We start from the raw sequence: 17,491 nt of genomic DNA on the forward strand, positions 1-17,491 counted from the left end.
ACGAGCTCTCGTAGTTAGGAAAAAAAAACTATGATCCCGAGACGAGCTCTCGTAGTTAGGAAAAAAAAACTATCAGCCCGAGACGAGTTCTCGTAGTTAGGAAAAAAACTATGAGCCCGAGACGAGCTCTCGTAGTTAGGAAAAAAAAACTATGATCCCGAGACGAGCTCTCGTAGTTAGGAAAAAAAAACTATGAGCCCGAGACGAGCTCTCGTAGTTAGGAAAAAAAAACTATGATCCCGAGACGAGCTCTCGTAGTTAGGAAAAAAAAACTATGATCCCGAGACGAGCTCTCGTAGTTAGGAAAAAAAAACTATGATCCCGAGACGAGCTCTCGTAGTTAGGAAAAAAAACTATCAGCCCGAGACGAGTTCTCGTAGTTAGGAAAAAAAAACTATGAGCCCGAGACGAGCTCTCGTAGTTAGGAAAAAAAAACTATGATCCCGAGACGAGCTCTCGTAGTTAGGAAAAAAAAACTATGATCCCGAGACGAGCTCTCGTAGTTAGGAAAAAAAACTATCAGCCCGAGACGAGTTCTCGTAGTTAGGAAAAAAACTATGAGCCCGAGACGAGCTCTCGTAGTTAGGAAAAAAAAACTATGATCCCGAGACGAGCTCTCGTAGTTAGGAAAAAAAAACTATGATCCCGAGACGAGCTCTCGTAGTTAGGAAAAAAAAACTATGATCCCGAGACGAGCTCTCGTAGTTAGGAAAAAAAACTATCAGCCCGAGACGAGTTCTCGTAGTTAGGAAAAAAAAACTATGAGCCCGAGACGAGCTCTCGTAGTTAGGAAAAAAAAACTATGATCCCGAGACGAGCTCTCGTAGTTAGGAAAAAAAAACTATGATCCCGAGACGAGCTCTCGTAGTTAGGAAAAAAAACTATCAGCCCGAGACGAGTTCTCGTAGTTAGGAAAAAAACTATGAGCCCGAGACGAGCTCTTGTATTTAGGTAAATATCTATGGGCCCGAGACGAGCTCTCGTATTTCGGAAAACAAACTTATGAGCCCAAGACGAGCTCTCGTGTTTTTGGGGAAATTCTTATGAGACCGAGACGAGACTAAGGCCAAACAAAACGTTTGGTGACACTGAGCGCGAGACCAAGTCTTGGTGTGCAGCTATGCCTGTAACTAGTGACGGGCGCCCCGTTTGTATTAGATTTACTGCAAGTTCATAATCTTAACTTTTCGAGTGGGGTAGGTACACACCGTTTAACTCACACGATAGAAATATCTTTGTATATCAGGTGTAATGACGAAGAGAGATATATAGACTATGGAAAATTTTAGTTTAGATTTTTTTTATAATTTTATTTGTTTATATTAATAATTATAATAATAAATAAAAGAAAAAAGAAAAAGAAAAATGCGTACAACTGAAAAACTTTAATGATCTCCAAAATATCTGGGTAGGGCACTTTCCTCAGATTTCAATTACATCTCAAAATTTGTTGTGGGGGGAAAGGGGCCCCGCACGCCCTAACGCCGGCCCTGGTAAGAGAAAACAATTTATCGAAGGTAGAAATCAGCTCCGACTAAATATGCCCGCTGATTGCAATAAAATGTCTCAGTGAAATAAAAAAAGTGGGACCAAGATAAACCTTTCCTTCGCTTAGCCAGTATTGCAAATATTAAATTTTAATGTTGAATGGTTTTGTTTAGAGCCTGAGGGGGCCCTTTTCGAACTCGGGGCCCTGGGCTCTGGCCCAACGGGCCCAATGGGAAAGACGGCACTGGGCGCTGCCTGCGTTTATTGGACGCTTCAATAAAAGATACTCGGTTTCTACTCCCCTCTCCAAATTCTTCTGGGAAGGAGCTATTTCCGGTCGGTCGGTTAAACGGTTAGAATGGCTAGCCACAAAGTCATATTTAAGCCAATTGGAGACGCGTTTTTGCCCTCATGAGAATTTTGCGTCAGATAAGAAACGCGTCGGCTCACGTGTATAAGGAACATACTAATGTTAATTTTCGATAATATATTTTAAGGTAACATATATAATGTTTTTAAAACTAAGTATAAGAAGATAATATTATTATTATTATCATCCTCTTATGGTATAAATAATTAAAATTATATGCAATATTTTTATAATACCAGGCAATTTTAAAGCTTCTCATGGAGGCAGATTTAATTCATTTCGTATAAAATTATCTTTTGGAAAAAGATGAAAACTCATTCCTTTAGAACTAAACGTATTACTTTTGCAGTAATGTGTTTCCTTTTAACCAGGTAACTTTTTTGGCATGTTAAGGCTTAGCAAAAAGCTGATGTTACGTTCGAGAGAGTTTCCAGCTTTCTATTCACCAAGCACTATATAAATAATAACTTATGAGTCCTGGCTGTCGGAAATATTACTTCTTGGCAATTTCTGGGAAGATGTTTTATTTAAGCGCCTATTCACAACTTTAATCACTCTAATACGATTTCGCGGTGCTTTTTCAACATTACCGTGTCGATATTGGTTTTTTAGAACTTACTAGGATTTATTACCTTTGATCATATTACAATTTGTGAATTAAATAGTTGATTTTATAAAGGGGGGGGGATCTAGCTTGAAAATGTTGCCACCTACGTCAGTGTCTATCTTTATCAAGTCTACGGGCGCGAGATAGAATCGTGAGACGTCGCTTTTATTCTTTCGCCCGTGCGAAGAATATTATATCTCGTGATGTAGAGAGCAACATTTTAACAAGTTGGCTAAGACCACAAGTTATTTATAAAATTAACTACTCAAATTAGGCATTTGAAAAAGTATTGATTTTGGATTTTATGAATAAATTAAAAACACCATTCGTATCGAGATAATATATATATACACCAACTTTATTCTGACAAGGCTCAATCGAACATTTGGTTTGGAAATCAAATGGGTTGGTCACGTGTTTTAACTATCAGCGCTTAAGCGCTTTAATCCTTATCCTAATATCCTCGTCCCTTTCGTAAAATACCCCAAAATCCTTGACACAGGGGCGGCTCAAGGGCCGGGCAACCCGGGCAACTGCCCGGGGCGCCGGTTTGAGAGGGGCGCCGAAATTGAGTTGTGAGCCTTTTTGGTTTACCAAGAATCGGATTTGTTTATAAAAATTTTAATGAAAGCATAACATAATTTGAAAAATCTTTAGCTAATTGGAAATACAAACTGTTTTACCAACCAAAATGTCCAACATCGTCGATGAACGTTTTTTGCGACTATTTTTTTACAATAGTAAATAAACCATAAAATTACGGTGCATAGTTTTGACGGATAAAGCATTTTCCTGGTATTTTCATTATAAACCAGGGTATATAATATGAAGAAGAAAAAGTGGTTGGGCGATAGTACAAGAATAGAAGGGTGTCAGAATTTTTAGCCCGGTGTACCTAGCAACAGGGGCCATACCACCGGAAGCCTATCATCATAGTGCCCTACGCCAGCGTCCCCAAGCCCGGACAGGTGACAAATCCAGCGAGGGGCTAGCCAGTAAGAATTTGCCTGTACACCAATTACGTAATCAATAATGAGTACAGATGAGTACACATGATTACGATGAGTACAGACCGATTACGATGAGTACAGAATGATTAGGATGAGAACATAATGATTACGATGAGTAAACAGGCAACCCAAATCTTTAAAATTGTTACAGATGAGTAATTAAGTACGGGGTAATTCCAATGAATACGCGTGATTAGAGATGAGTACGAAAATTACAAATGATTACGGGATTACAAATGAGTTCAAAAGATTACCGAAGATTACAGTTAGGGTGAACACCGATTACGGGAAGTGGTTAGCCCCTCGGGTAGTAGTACCCTACTACTGATGGTTGCACCTTTGACGCAAACCACTCAACCCAGCAGAAGGTGCAGCAATGGGTGGACCAATCCTCACTTCGCACACAGCCGTGGGATTAAGAGTGGATGCTATAGCAACTCCAGCCGACACCCTACCTACGTAGGTAAAGAGTCATACCCTTTGGAGAGAGCTCCTAAAGGGGAACGACGGGAACACAGCGGTCCACATAAAACGGGCACAGCTGGCACCGGAGATCCCGGTGCGACTCCAAAAGGCCGAGAAACAGGAACAGAATTATCAAAATTATTTTAAGCACTAGAGGAAGGTTCAGCCTAATAATAAAAATATAATTCAATTATGTAATTGTTAAACGTTGAACGAAAAAGAGGCTTTTACTGTATTCTTCCCCCTTAATCTGTCGTGTGTCCGTGGTTGGCGTTAGTCACTTCTATTTTAAGCGCACGCGCAGAAAGCCATTTATTAGTTTCAGTTAAATAGTTTTAGTTAGATAGATATTAATTAGAGACACGTTGAATTGAATTAAGATTATAAAAAAAGGAAATTAAGAGAAGCCGTTGAAGCAGAAAAGAAAGCGACAGCTTAAAAAAAGTTCTTAAGTGTAGGCCTTAAAAAATCCCGCCAAATACTGTTTTAATTAAGTTGTTAAAGCAATAAAGCGTTCTATCAAATAGGCCCAAAACAGGCCAAACGTTTCATACAGACTATAGAGCTAGTTCATCAGGACTAACAAAGTTTGTTATTCTTTGGTTTAAGAGAATTTGGCTTATATCCTGTCTTTATATGAATATTTTAGAGACGTACCTTTAAGCATATGTAACATAATTGCTCAGTAGTATGCCACTGTACCTTTATTCCATTCAAAAATCTTCACTAACGGTTTGTTTCACCACGAACCAGTAAAAAGGTGGACTACGTTAGATTTTAACCTTTTTATTCATCCTAGTAATTTTGGGAATCACACTATTGGCTACTAACATATTTATTTAAGCCAATGGAAAACCTCTAAATTGAGAAGGAATTTTTTGCGTCGGAATTTTAGTCAGCCCAATGTAGCTTTATTGAAATTTATAAACTCGCTCGGTTTGTGCGGATGAAGTTAAATACTGAGTAGTTTAGAAAAATAAAAGGAAAATGACCAATACGGTTCGGTTCAGAGATCACTTTCCGAAAATGAAATAAGTAGTCGAAGTGGGATATTCCACCAGCGTTATTAAATCCCATACCAAGCCTAGAAGAGTTAGGCCTAGGCTCAAAAGAATCTGCAAAGACTCCAACCTTATAGATGCGCCAGAAAAGATCAACCTGAATTTCAACTATTTTTTCCAATAAACCTGCTTCTTTTATTTGACAATGCAAATTTATTTTAGAACGTGAGTCTCCGAGAACTTAATTAATTGGCAAAATAATTACATTAGCAGAACTTGACACTATATTTTAGCTCCCAAGCCTTGGTTGTTCAAACCGGTTTGTTTACTAAAATAATGGCCGTCGGTTTATCAGACGTAAAGCTATTTTACCGGGGGGGGGGGGGGGTAGTTTAATTTAGTCTCAAAATAAAAGGGGCGCCCAAAATCCCCCTTGCCCGGGTGTTTAAAATTTCTTGAGCCGGCCCTGCCTTGACACCTTCCATCAGAATGTTGGAGTTTAAAAATAATGGGTTACCACTTTTTGGCCACCCCAATCGGTCCGAACACTAAAAGCTGCGGGCCAATACCAAATATTTCCATTCCTGCCCATAAAAGCTTAGGAAGGCCTAACAATAGGCTAAAGACATGGACAAAAGCAAGCTATTGTTCCACACCGTTCCTTTTCCACAACTCGTTGACGTACAAAAATACAATAAAAAAAACGTTTTTAAAGATATCATAAACTTCAGTTTACAATTTAAAAATATAAAATTAGTAATTATTAATTATATGCGTGAACTGAATTAAGATTTAATTGAAATTAAAATAAGCATTAAAAATTGTTTTTCGTTTAATAATCTACACCAGAATGTGGTTCTCGGCAAAGCTTTGCTAGTCCTCAGAATACACTAAACTAAATTAAATTTTTCAATTTTAACTTCGAAGTCAAATCGCGTAATTTGATCAAAGGTGAATGATATAATATAACCACTAGTCTATAGGTGGTATTCACGAGAAGATGGCGGCCATTGCTCTAAGGTAGTTATGGGGGAAAGGGGGATGACACTAGCCTTTCATTACAGCGATGATGACGTCACGAGAATACATCCTATATAAATAAATATACAATCAAATAAATTATCAAAAAAAAATAATTATAATGAAATTTCGACTTCGAAATTTAAAGCGCGTAATTTTTCATCCTTTTATCAAAAGTTGATGATTTATGATGTATAGCTATATATTAAGAGATATACTGTACATACGTCTCGTACTAATTATTGTAAAATAAAATTTAAATAGAATTTGAAATTTCCATTTGATTCGAAAGAAAAATAAGTTTATATTATATATCATAGAAAATTTACCACTAAGACTTTCGAATTGAAATTCTAATAATTTTAGAAAAGTAATATAATCGAACCGGCGGCCCCAAAATTAGTCGGACCACTCGACATTATCATTCCAAATATTCTTCAGTAATAAAAATTATGTATCAAATTCGCAACCAATAGTATGGCACGCCATCCAGGTCAAAATTAGAAAATGAAATAAAAATAATTTGTTGTGATAAAAAAAATTGTGGTAGAAATATTTGCGTTCCTGTTAAAAAAATATTTTGGTATGCAAAAAAATATTTTGGTATAAAAAAATATTTTGGTATGCAAAAAAATATTTTGGTATGCAAAAAAATATTTTGGTATGCAAAAAAAATATTTTGGTATGCAAAAAAATATTTTGGTATGCAAAAAAAATATTTTGGTATGCAAAACAATATTTTGGTATGCAAAAATAATTTTAGTGAAAAAAAATTGTCGTGAAAAAAGTTTTCGTGAAAAAAAATTGTCGTGAAAAACGTTTCGAGGATAAAAAACGTTTCAGGAATAAAAAATTTTCGTGAAAACTTTTTTCGTGAAAGTAATTTTCGTAAAAAAAAATTTAGTGAAAAAAAATTTTCGTGAAAAATATTTTCGTGAAAAAAAATTTCACGAAAAAACATATTCCTTGTAATATTTTATCTCACACAAAATTTTTGGGAATTTTATTTTATATTTCTAATTTTGACCTGTTCGCTTTGTGAAAAAAAAATATTTCTACCAATACATTTTTATATTTTGAATTTTGACCTGTTCGCTTTGTGAAAAAAAAATATTTCTACCAATACATTTTTATATTTTGAATTTTGACCTGTTCGCTTTGTGAAAAAAAAATATTTCTACCAATACATTTTTATATTTTGAATTTTGACCTGTTCGCTTTGTGAAAAAAAATATTTATACCAATATATTTTTATATTTCGAATTTTGACCTGCACGACGTAGTATAAAAAAATTTCAATTAAAAGTACTTAAATTACCATAGATGGCGTTAGTGGGAAGGGAAAGTAATCATGGATCACTTATTCTATAAAAGGACTAAATATCGTAAGAACTTTGAAAGTGACTGGTTTCTTAGTGATAGTTGAACACCCGACGCAATGGAATCAAACCCCGGTGACCTTTTTGTCTGGCCTCAAGCGCGAGAAGGAGAAAAGGCGTTCAACTATTCTACAAAAGGATTAAAATTGAGATTTAGATTGAAAACAACTGAAATTAAACCATTTCAGGCAACTTTATTTGTAAATAGGCCAGCCAAAAATTGCATAGAAGGGGGCGCGATCTAGTGGCGTAGCGAGGGGGGGCGGAGGGGCGGACCGCCCCGGGCGCCACCATTAGGAGGGCGGCAAAATTGCCCTTTTTTACAACTTGGATGATTTTGGCGCGTTCATCCCTTCTTCTTCGCCTCTCTTCCTATCCTCCTTGGTTATAGTTCCATTTTTTATTATTGTTGTTAGTACATACTAGTTCCAAAATTTATTATTGTTAATACAGACTGATTAAAAATTTAATTTAATATCAACAACAATCTAAGTTATAAATTTTTATTTTAAAATGAATTATTTATTGTGAATACTTGAATTGTGATTACCGTATTCACCAATTTCCAACAAGTGGAACAGTGGCTATGAAACTTTAAGCCTTGGTTAGAGAACAGTCTTTTTCGTTGGGGAAAAATTTCCAAAACGAGATAAAACCGGACACAATACGATGAATAGTTGTTTGTGTGTAATACTAAAATTAAGTAAACCGATAGTTGTTTCTGGGTAAATACTCGAGTTTGGTCAGTTCTTTGAACTGAAAAAACTGTGTTTATTGCTGTATATCTTACGACTCAAAAGGGACTCTTCAATTGAATAATTGAAGACTCATCATCAGACGAATATTCAAAATATAATTATTTCAACTTGTTGAACTTGAACTTCTCCATTTCCTTTTGCCGCGTCCTTCGCTCGACTTCGTTCGTTTCGTTCAGTTCAGTTCATACAGTTAACAAAGGCACTCCAGTCTCGACTCGACAGTGCCAGTTTGGAGACTTTTTAATGAGAATTTTGTGACGGTATTTTGCAGTTTTGTTTCCCGCCGCGCTGCCGTTTTAATAGTAAGTTTTAGTTTAAAGTCTCACGGAAAATATGAACAAAACGAAGGCGGCTACCCGGCTGCCCCAAAATGAAACATTGAATATGCCAGTTTATGATTTTTACACTACAAGTAATTTTTAGGAAACATGGGCAGGGCAATAAAATTCTAAAATTCATAAAAAGATCGCTCGAGCTTTTAGAATTTATTCAGCAATGCAACTATGGCATTTGCGTACCTAATATCGTAAATTCGTAATTATGCTTCGAATTTTCTTAACTATAGCTATCAGTGTTGCTTCATGTGAACGTAGCTTCTCAAAGCTGAAATTAAGAAAAAATTACTTGAGGTCTACCATGAGCTCCATAAGATTGAGTAATTTGGCCATTTTGTCAATAGAACAAAGTGTGACGAACGAAATTAACTTTGACGAAGTTATAAATGATTTTGCTGCGCGTAAGGCCCGAAAAGTTGAATTTTAGATGTTACTTTTATAGTGTAATACGTTTTGAACACAGACGTACTATATTATATGGTTTTGAAATAAATATTTTTCGCTCAGTTCTTTCATATGATTACTTTTTCTCACCAACACCAACATCATTATTTTTATGACGTCAAATGGGCGGCAAATTATGATTCCGCCCCGGGCGACAATGGCCCACGCTACGCCACGGGCGCGATCGGCAATGTCTACATGGGATCGCGGTAAGCTGAGAACTGTCCCGGTAAATCTCGTGATTTCGGGGCTTTTATGCTTCCGTGCCAGCTAGGATTAACAAACACAAGGAGAACGCAGCTAGTCTTTAAACACGCTAACGAAGGGTTTTGTACGAATTTCATTGGACGAGCGTCACGAGCCTTTACGCTGAACGTTTTACGGGCGGGGGGGGAGACAATTTCCGAATTTTTCCCTTCCGACAGCAGCAGGCGCTAAAGCGTCTAGCCAATGAAAAATGTACGCAAGACAATCCACCACTTTTGACGAGTTGCGTTCTCCTTGTGTGGGGCGCTGTGTTTGTTGCTCCTAGGTGCCAGCAAGTCTACGAATGTTGGGAATTGTCCGCACCACAAAGACACATACTTTAATTATCACCATCGTGGCCAGCCCTGGATTAACCATTAGGCAAAAAAAGCAATTGCTTAGGGCATCAAGAAATATAGAAATTAGGGGCACCATCGAAATTTTATTCATTAGGAAAAACTAAAAAATGTGATAATTATACAATGGAACTAAAACTAAATAAAAAATAACTATATCAGTATCAATATATAATATTTATAGTAATATACTCCTTTGAAGCGTCTACTGACATCGGCAATTCGCCAAAACGATTACCTCCCTAAATATATTGAATACCGCAGGCCTGGTGGCGGGAACAAAAAGGCTACATGAAATGTTTTGACTATACTAAATATACTAAAGTCACGTATTTTGGTAAAATTTTTATTTATTAAAACTCACAGTTCAGTAAATACATTTAACTCGGAAAACATTTTGAAAAAATGGTAGTCTGGCATCATCTATTATACTTTAGTATAGTCAAAACATTTCGTGTTACCATTTTGTTATCGCCACCAGTTTTGCGGTATCCAATATTTTTATAGAGGTACTGAGGTAGGGTGGGGTGCATTTGGCCGACTCCTCATTTGACCGACTTTTCATTTGGCCGACTGCTCATATGTCCGAATGCCCATTTGGCCGACAGCTCATTTTGTCGACTTTTCGGTCGGCCAAATGAGCAGACCATATGGCCGACTGCTCGTTTGGCCGACTGCTCGTTTGACCGACTACTCGTTTGACCGACTGCTCGTTTGGCCGACTGCTCGTTTGGCCGACCACTCATTTGACCAACTGCTCTTTTGAACGACTGCTCATTTCACCGACTCTTATTGCCTGTCCTTCTCTATGTCTTTAGTGTTAGGTTGACTTATAGAACGGGCAATGTATTCTAAGTATTGGTGCCTGACGGCGCCGCGAACTTACTTCGCTCGAGCGCTGGGGGCCCGACCCGCGCCCCCCTCAGCCCCGTTCTTTATAACCAAGCTGGGCCTTCTAAAACGCGACCTAGAGGACAGTACCTAGCCAAACGCACCTAGTATCGTCCAAATGCCAAATGAGCAGTCGGCCAAATGATCAGTCGGTGAAATGAGTAGTCGGCCAAACGAGCAGTCGGCCAAACGAGCAGTCGGCCAAACAAAACTCTCCCCTGAGGTAGTCGTTTTGGCGAATTGCCGGTGTCAGCGGTAGACGCTTTGCCTTATTTCAGTGGCGGATTTACCATAAAATTTAATTTAAAAAATATAAAAATTTATCCTACAAAATGTATCTCATACACGTTAAAAAATTAAGTTACCGAGTAAAATATAAATAAAATATAAATGCATCTGTATTAGTATTATCCAAGATTCCAAATATGAATTTTGTTTTCCTGAGTCCAGCGTCTACTAACTAATGAGGGGGGGGGGGCACAAAAATTCTTAAATTGCTTAGGGCAGATATTGGGGTTAATTATTAAATTACATTAAATACTCGCTGTATTTATAATTATGAAATAAAATATTCGAATTATTTTTATATATTAATAGTTTTAAGAAATAACTTCGCAAAAGCCAAAATGTTTACAATGGCAAAAAGTAAATTAAATAAATAAATAAATTTACGAAATTATTTCAAAGTTTTAATGCCGATTTGGAAATATCTACAATTGAATAACATGTGAAATATATGAGTAAGTTAATTCGCATATTGTAATTTTTTTGAAATTGAAGAAGTAACTGTTTATAATTGTTAACGTTATTCATTTTAGACATAAATAATTGAAAACTAATTAATTACTAATTTACTTTTGACGTTAGTATAATTATACATAACGCGTTATGTAAATGACTACCAGTTATCTCCTCACTGGTTAAAGGGGTTTGCTCCTGAGTTCTTCGGTTTCCCCTTCCATAAAAACTTGTAGAGGTTAACGGTAATAGTGAGTGTAGGGAGCTGTTGGTTCCCGTGGCTTGAAGGGCTTGCCACCACCCCCTACGCATTGTAACCCGGCCCTCTGAATTAAAGCCAATAAAAGTCGCTAGATGGCGTGGACCTAGGGTGGTACTTTGGGTACTAGTCTAGCTGATTATAATTAAATTTATAGTTAACTAGGATACTGCCATTCGAAAGCATGAATCGCTGCTTAATGGTGCCAGATTCCTACGAAACTTCTAATATGCTGAATAATGAGGTGCAGAAGTCGTAGGTTTTGGCAAGATTTCGAGTCCTTTACTTCGCCAGCGCTTCACATTGGAAACGTCTCTGCCCTTACAGTGCCGTAAGATACAACAACTTCAATCCAACCTCCGATTTTTAGTTAAGCGGAAGGGCGAATCCATGGAGAAGCAGATGGAGCCACCCCCATCAACTTTGTCTAGAGGGCCAAACTTGGGTTGAGTTGGCGAAATGATTTTGAAAAGTCTGTCTGCACTAGGGGCGTAGGAACGTTCGAGAAGTTGGAGGGGGCAAAGAGAAACCAAAAGGGGTCTGGATAATGGTTTTGATGTTTTAATGGAGGGTAGCTTCTCCGAATGCATGTGTACCTTTTACTACTATGTAAATTGGTGGGAAAAGACTGAAATTTAAACACAGTTGAGGTTCTAAAAGTTTTTTGCCCCTCCCAGCACCCATCTTGAGTTCCCAACAGCACTCCCGGCTCGGGTTGGCGAGAAGTAACTTTCACCCCCCCCCCCAATAATATTCGATATTTTATTCGGTATCTAGCATATAATTTGATGGGAAATTAGGGGGCCACTGAAGCCTTAGGGTTCTCCGGAGGCCTTATCTACACTAAGGGGGTAGCCACTTAAGAAATATGGTGTACAAATAGCGATAAATCAAAATACTTATTTCCGAAAATCTAGAAATCCACAAGAAATACCGGAAATATTTGAGAAATATCGGAAATGTAAGAAATATCGGAAATATATTTGGAAATCAGAAATCTGGTCTACAATTTTTTTCCAGGTGGCTACCCCCTCGATCTACACCACTGGATTGTGGGTTTAAAAAAACAGTTTTTAAAACGCTGAAAACTACTGGTTATTTTGCCCGGATAGTAACCAATAGAAAAAGCCTGGTCACTTTGCCCAGTATTCTATGCACTTTTAAAATGAATTATTTAGTCGGAGGATAAAATTGACTATTCTCAAAACGACCTAATCGCGTTGTCACTTGTACATTTCGCCATCCAATTAATCATATAGGCAGTACCGTTCCTTGGGTAGGGCGGGCGGGGCGGCGGCCCAGGGCGCAAAAATTGTAGGGGCCCAAAATGGAAGATTTTTATTTAAATTAGATATTGAAAAATTAAAAATTTTATTAAAAATAAATTGAAAATATTTCACTAAAAATCGAAAATAATGAAACAAATATATCTGTATTAGAATTGTTCAAATACGAATTTTGGTTTCCTTAGTCCGGCGGCTACACTGTCGTCAATTCGCCGAAAAAGATTTTACAAAAGATATTTTTGGGATACAGTAAAACTCACGAAACTCAAAATAAAGACTTACCGAAATGTTAGACTACACTAAGGCTCGTAGAACTTTCATAGATGGCACCAGTTTCAACATTTCAAATGGTTTTATAACTAAACTAGCTTAAAAAAACAAAGAAAATGAAAAAATCAAAGCTTGAATAAAAAAATGTGAAATTAACTAATTAATTATTCATAAATTAATTAATAATTAGGTAATTATTATTTGTTAATTATTCATAAGGGGAAAACCGATAAAACCTACAAGTTGGTTATGTAATTTCGCGTCATATCTCCATAACGACCAAGTAGAGCTCTTTCATATTAATATATGCTACTCTACGCTATTAAACCTTTTGATTAAAATAAAAACTGGACTGGTAACTCCTATAGTTTTCATAAAATATCGTGCAGCAAAAAATATCTCGAGCGATATTATTTTAAAATTAAATTAGGGTTAATTTTCATGTTTTCCGTCATTACTATTTCTTCAATAACTTTACAACCACAAATCTGATTTGAAAAATGAAACCAGATTATGTTTCCGAATATTATGACGCTTGAACGAGCGTAGGCACGAGATATTTTATTTATTTTTCATGACGTCATTTTGGAGCGGTTTGGCTATTTCCGACTTTGCTCGTGCCCTAATTATGGTAGGGCATTAATTTTCACCTATATTAATTTCGTGAGGGTTTGCTTTCATAGAAGTCCTCATTCGGCTCTCTACCTAAAATAGAAACCAAATGGCTGCCGAGAGAAAACGGCTAGAAACTTTGGATCCGGACTGTACCTTTCCAGTTGAAGATTTAAAAAAACGAGCAGTCAGATTAGGCGAAAAATATCCAGGTGACATAGATCTAATTGAAATATCAGCAGAAATTGAAAGTTTTTAATATCAATTTAGTTCTTTAATGGACAATCTTGAAAGCGCAAATTCTTTAGATTTATTAAATACCATATTGGAACCCTCGCTGACAAATGTATATCCAAATATAACAATTGCCATTCGAATTTTGTACAAATCTCTCAATTTTATCGATAGAATACCAGCACCGTAACCAGGATTTGATTTCAGGGTGGGCACACAATGGAAACAAATAAAAAAAAAATAAAAAATTGTACATACAACCATACGGTCCAGGGTGGGCACGGCCCGACCGCCCCCCCCCCCCGGTTACGGCCCTGTAGAATACGAAATGTCAAAAAAAAACTAATTTCGATATGGTTATCGACAAGTTTGCGGCAATAAAGGCCATAAAAATAAAAATTTTAAATTGTAAAAATAAATATCATATGTATGAGTATGTAAATTTAAATGTTATTTTAAAATAAATATTTTTCTCTGAGTATTAGTTTTTCGTAAAATATTTCTACCTAAGGTTATGAGGGCGCCATTTTGATGTTTTGCCCAGGGCGTTATTTGGTCTAGGAACGGCTCTGCATATAGGGATAGTATTGTAAGTAATTGTAGTTTTCTGTACTTATAAGGCAAAGATAAGTCATTGACGTTCTTGTGACGTTATTGGTTTATTTAAAAAAGTGCTAGATTTTATAGGAAAAATGTAATGAAGATAACGTAAAAAAATTTAAAACACGAACTTATGAATATTGTATCTGAAATAATGCAACTATCCACGCCGCACTAAATCGGTTATTATTTCTAATGATCTTCTATATAGTTCAATACCATTGTGTCCATCATCCGCGAGTGGGTTTACTTGGTTTCTTAAACTTAACAAATTTATTTCTGATAATGCAAAATGGGTTTCTGGCACAATTATATTGTTGTCGGTTTCAATTTCGCTTGGAACGTCATTATCTTCAACGCCGTACATATTTGGATTGATATTGTATTCGTCGTCTTCATCTCTGCTTCTGATGTCATCCAACCTATTTAATGACCACATTTGAATTGGAGATGCACCTTCCGTCCTTAAAATGTGATAATTCCACTCATTACGGAAAGTGTCGCAAAAACGTTGGATTCGAGGTTCAAATACATAATGTAGACAGTAAATGTGCATCTCATTAGTTTGATTTAACAATCTCTCTTCTTGCATATGAACAAATATTGATCGAAAATTCGACGTAACTACGCGGTTAACTTCAGCCCAAAGTCGTTCAATCCTAGTGTTGTGAACACTAAGACCAGTTATAAAACTACCTCTGTTAAGACCACGATGATCTAACATGTACCTGGCGACGTTAACGTTCTCAACTCCCATATCGGCTCGAACTCGCGAAGGAAGTCCATAATTTTCACAACCATTTACAAAAAAACCTAATACTGTATCTGCTCGATTATTGTTCGCGCAACGTAAATATATAATCAAACGACTATAACCATCAACAAGGCCATGGTATACGAAGCGGAACGCTATTAATTTGTGATTACTGTCCATGTGCCTAAAATAGAAGAAATATTTCATTATCGTAATCATCCAATTGATCTTTACTGGTTAAGCCTTTGGTCGTCTTAAGTCGTCAATTCGTCCCACGAAAAGTCTCAGTAAGAAAAATATCCACGGCGGACTATTTGAATTATGATAAAATCATAAGTAAAATAATAACTATAAGTATAACCCTTGCTATTGTGTTAATACTAATTTTCGAAAGAAACCTTTCTTCGACACTGATACTCTCGCCCAGCTCCGAATTGGATTTGCAACCAAACTGAGTAGTATAATATCGTCCTTGGTAGTAGTATATTTCAACTTCGGCGTGTTTTAGACACTAGGGGGCTCTGTACTGAACTAAACCTTGATTGCGCAATAACTGTGAAAATCAGTTTCATGAGAAGTTGCGCTAATGGTCATCCTTATTGTTATTATGTTACTTATGATAAAATGTATTTCATTTAATATCCAGTCACGAAAGAATTATGTGACTGGAAGTAAGAAAAAAATATCATACATTCGAATGACTAAAAACAACACTCAAATAGTTGTATGTCTTCATTAAATATTAAATATGGTCATTTTTGAAACAAAGAGTTATTAAACCATTGAGCACTGAAAGAATAGTCTGAGTCGTACTTATGAGTGTTATGTTTTTTGTGATACAATTATAGTGAAATTTCAAATTTTGTAGCTCTCTTTCAAAGGCGACGAGTAGTCCGCCATATATAAATTTTCGGGCGATTAACTAACAAGGAGACTACCGAGGTGTAACTCATCGATTTTGTTTAAATTCAGGGATTAAGTAGACCTTTATGTAACTTAAAAAACCCCAAAGGGAAAAAATACGATGGGATTTATTTTTACCATGGCAACCGAAAACGTTTTTGACAACTAAAATATTATATTTCTCTATGTAAATTAACATGGCAAAATCGAATATTCTAAGGGTGCCTAATGAAATTATTCAAAATTTCAAAGATTTTTTTTTAAAACAAAGGTGATTAAATTTGGGTAAATATCTCATTTTTGGTAAATATCTAATTTTGGATATATATCTAATTTTGGGTAAATATCTAATTTTGGGTAAATGTCTAAATTTGGGTAAATATAGAAATTTTAGTAATAATTTTGGTCAATTTTTTAATTCAGGTAAATATTTTAATTTAAATATTTAAATTGAATTTAGGTAAGTATTTAAATTTGAGTAAGTATTTAAATTTGGGTAAATATTTAAATTTGAGTAAGTATTTAAATTTGGGTAAATATCTGAATTCGGGTAAATATCTAAATTTTGGTAAACTTCTAAATTTGGGGTCATTCCACGACAAATTGACGAAATGTTTTGGAATTTTCCACCCTACCTTTTTAGACTTGGATAAAAATTAGTCTTAGGGTTATTCTGGTCGATAAAGCTGAATAAATTTGGGTAAAAATGTAAATTAAAATGGGTAAATTGGGTAAATTTACTATAAATATCTAAATTCAGGTAAATTGGGTAAATTCATATAAAATGTCTAAATTTGGGTAGATTGACCAGGTACTGTAAATTGGGTAAATTCATATCTAATGTCTAAATTAGATATTTACCCTAAATTAAAAAATTACACCTACTTAATAAAGCTTTTCGAATTAAATAACCTGATAAAATTTCATCCAATTCACAGTACCGGATAAAATATTATCCAATTTACAGTACCTGATAAATCTACCCACATTTAGACATTTGATATGAATTTACCCAATTTACCTGAATTTAGATATTTATAGTAAATTTACCAAATTTACCTGAATTTAGATATTTATAGTAAATTTACCCAATTTACCTGAATTTAGACATTTACCCAAATTTAGACATTTACCCAAATTTAGACATTTACCGAAAATTAGATATTTACCCAAAATTAGATATATATCCAAAATTAGATATATATCCAAAATTAGATATTTACCAAAAATGAAATATTTACGCAAATTTAATCACCTTTGTTTTAAAAAAAAATTGAATAATTTCATTAGGGGGGCACCCTTAGAATATTCGATTTTGCCATGTTAATTTACATAGAGAAATATAATATTTTAGTTGTCAAAAACGTTTTCGGTTGCCATGGTAAAACTAAAGCCCATCGCATTTTTTCCCTTTGGGGCTTTTTAAGTTACATGAAGGTCTACTTAATCCCTGAATTTAAACAAA

Source organism: Leiobunum rupestre, chromosome 4 (genome assembly GCF_980474605.1).
Source record: "Leiobunum rupestre chromosome 4, qqLeiRupe1.1.hap1, whole genome shotgun sequence".
NCBI classification, from domain to species: domain Eukaryota; kingdom Metazoa; phylum Arthropoda; class Arachnida; order Opiliones; family Sclerosomatidae; genus Leiobunum; species Leiobunum rupestre.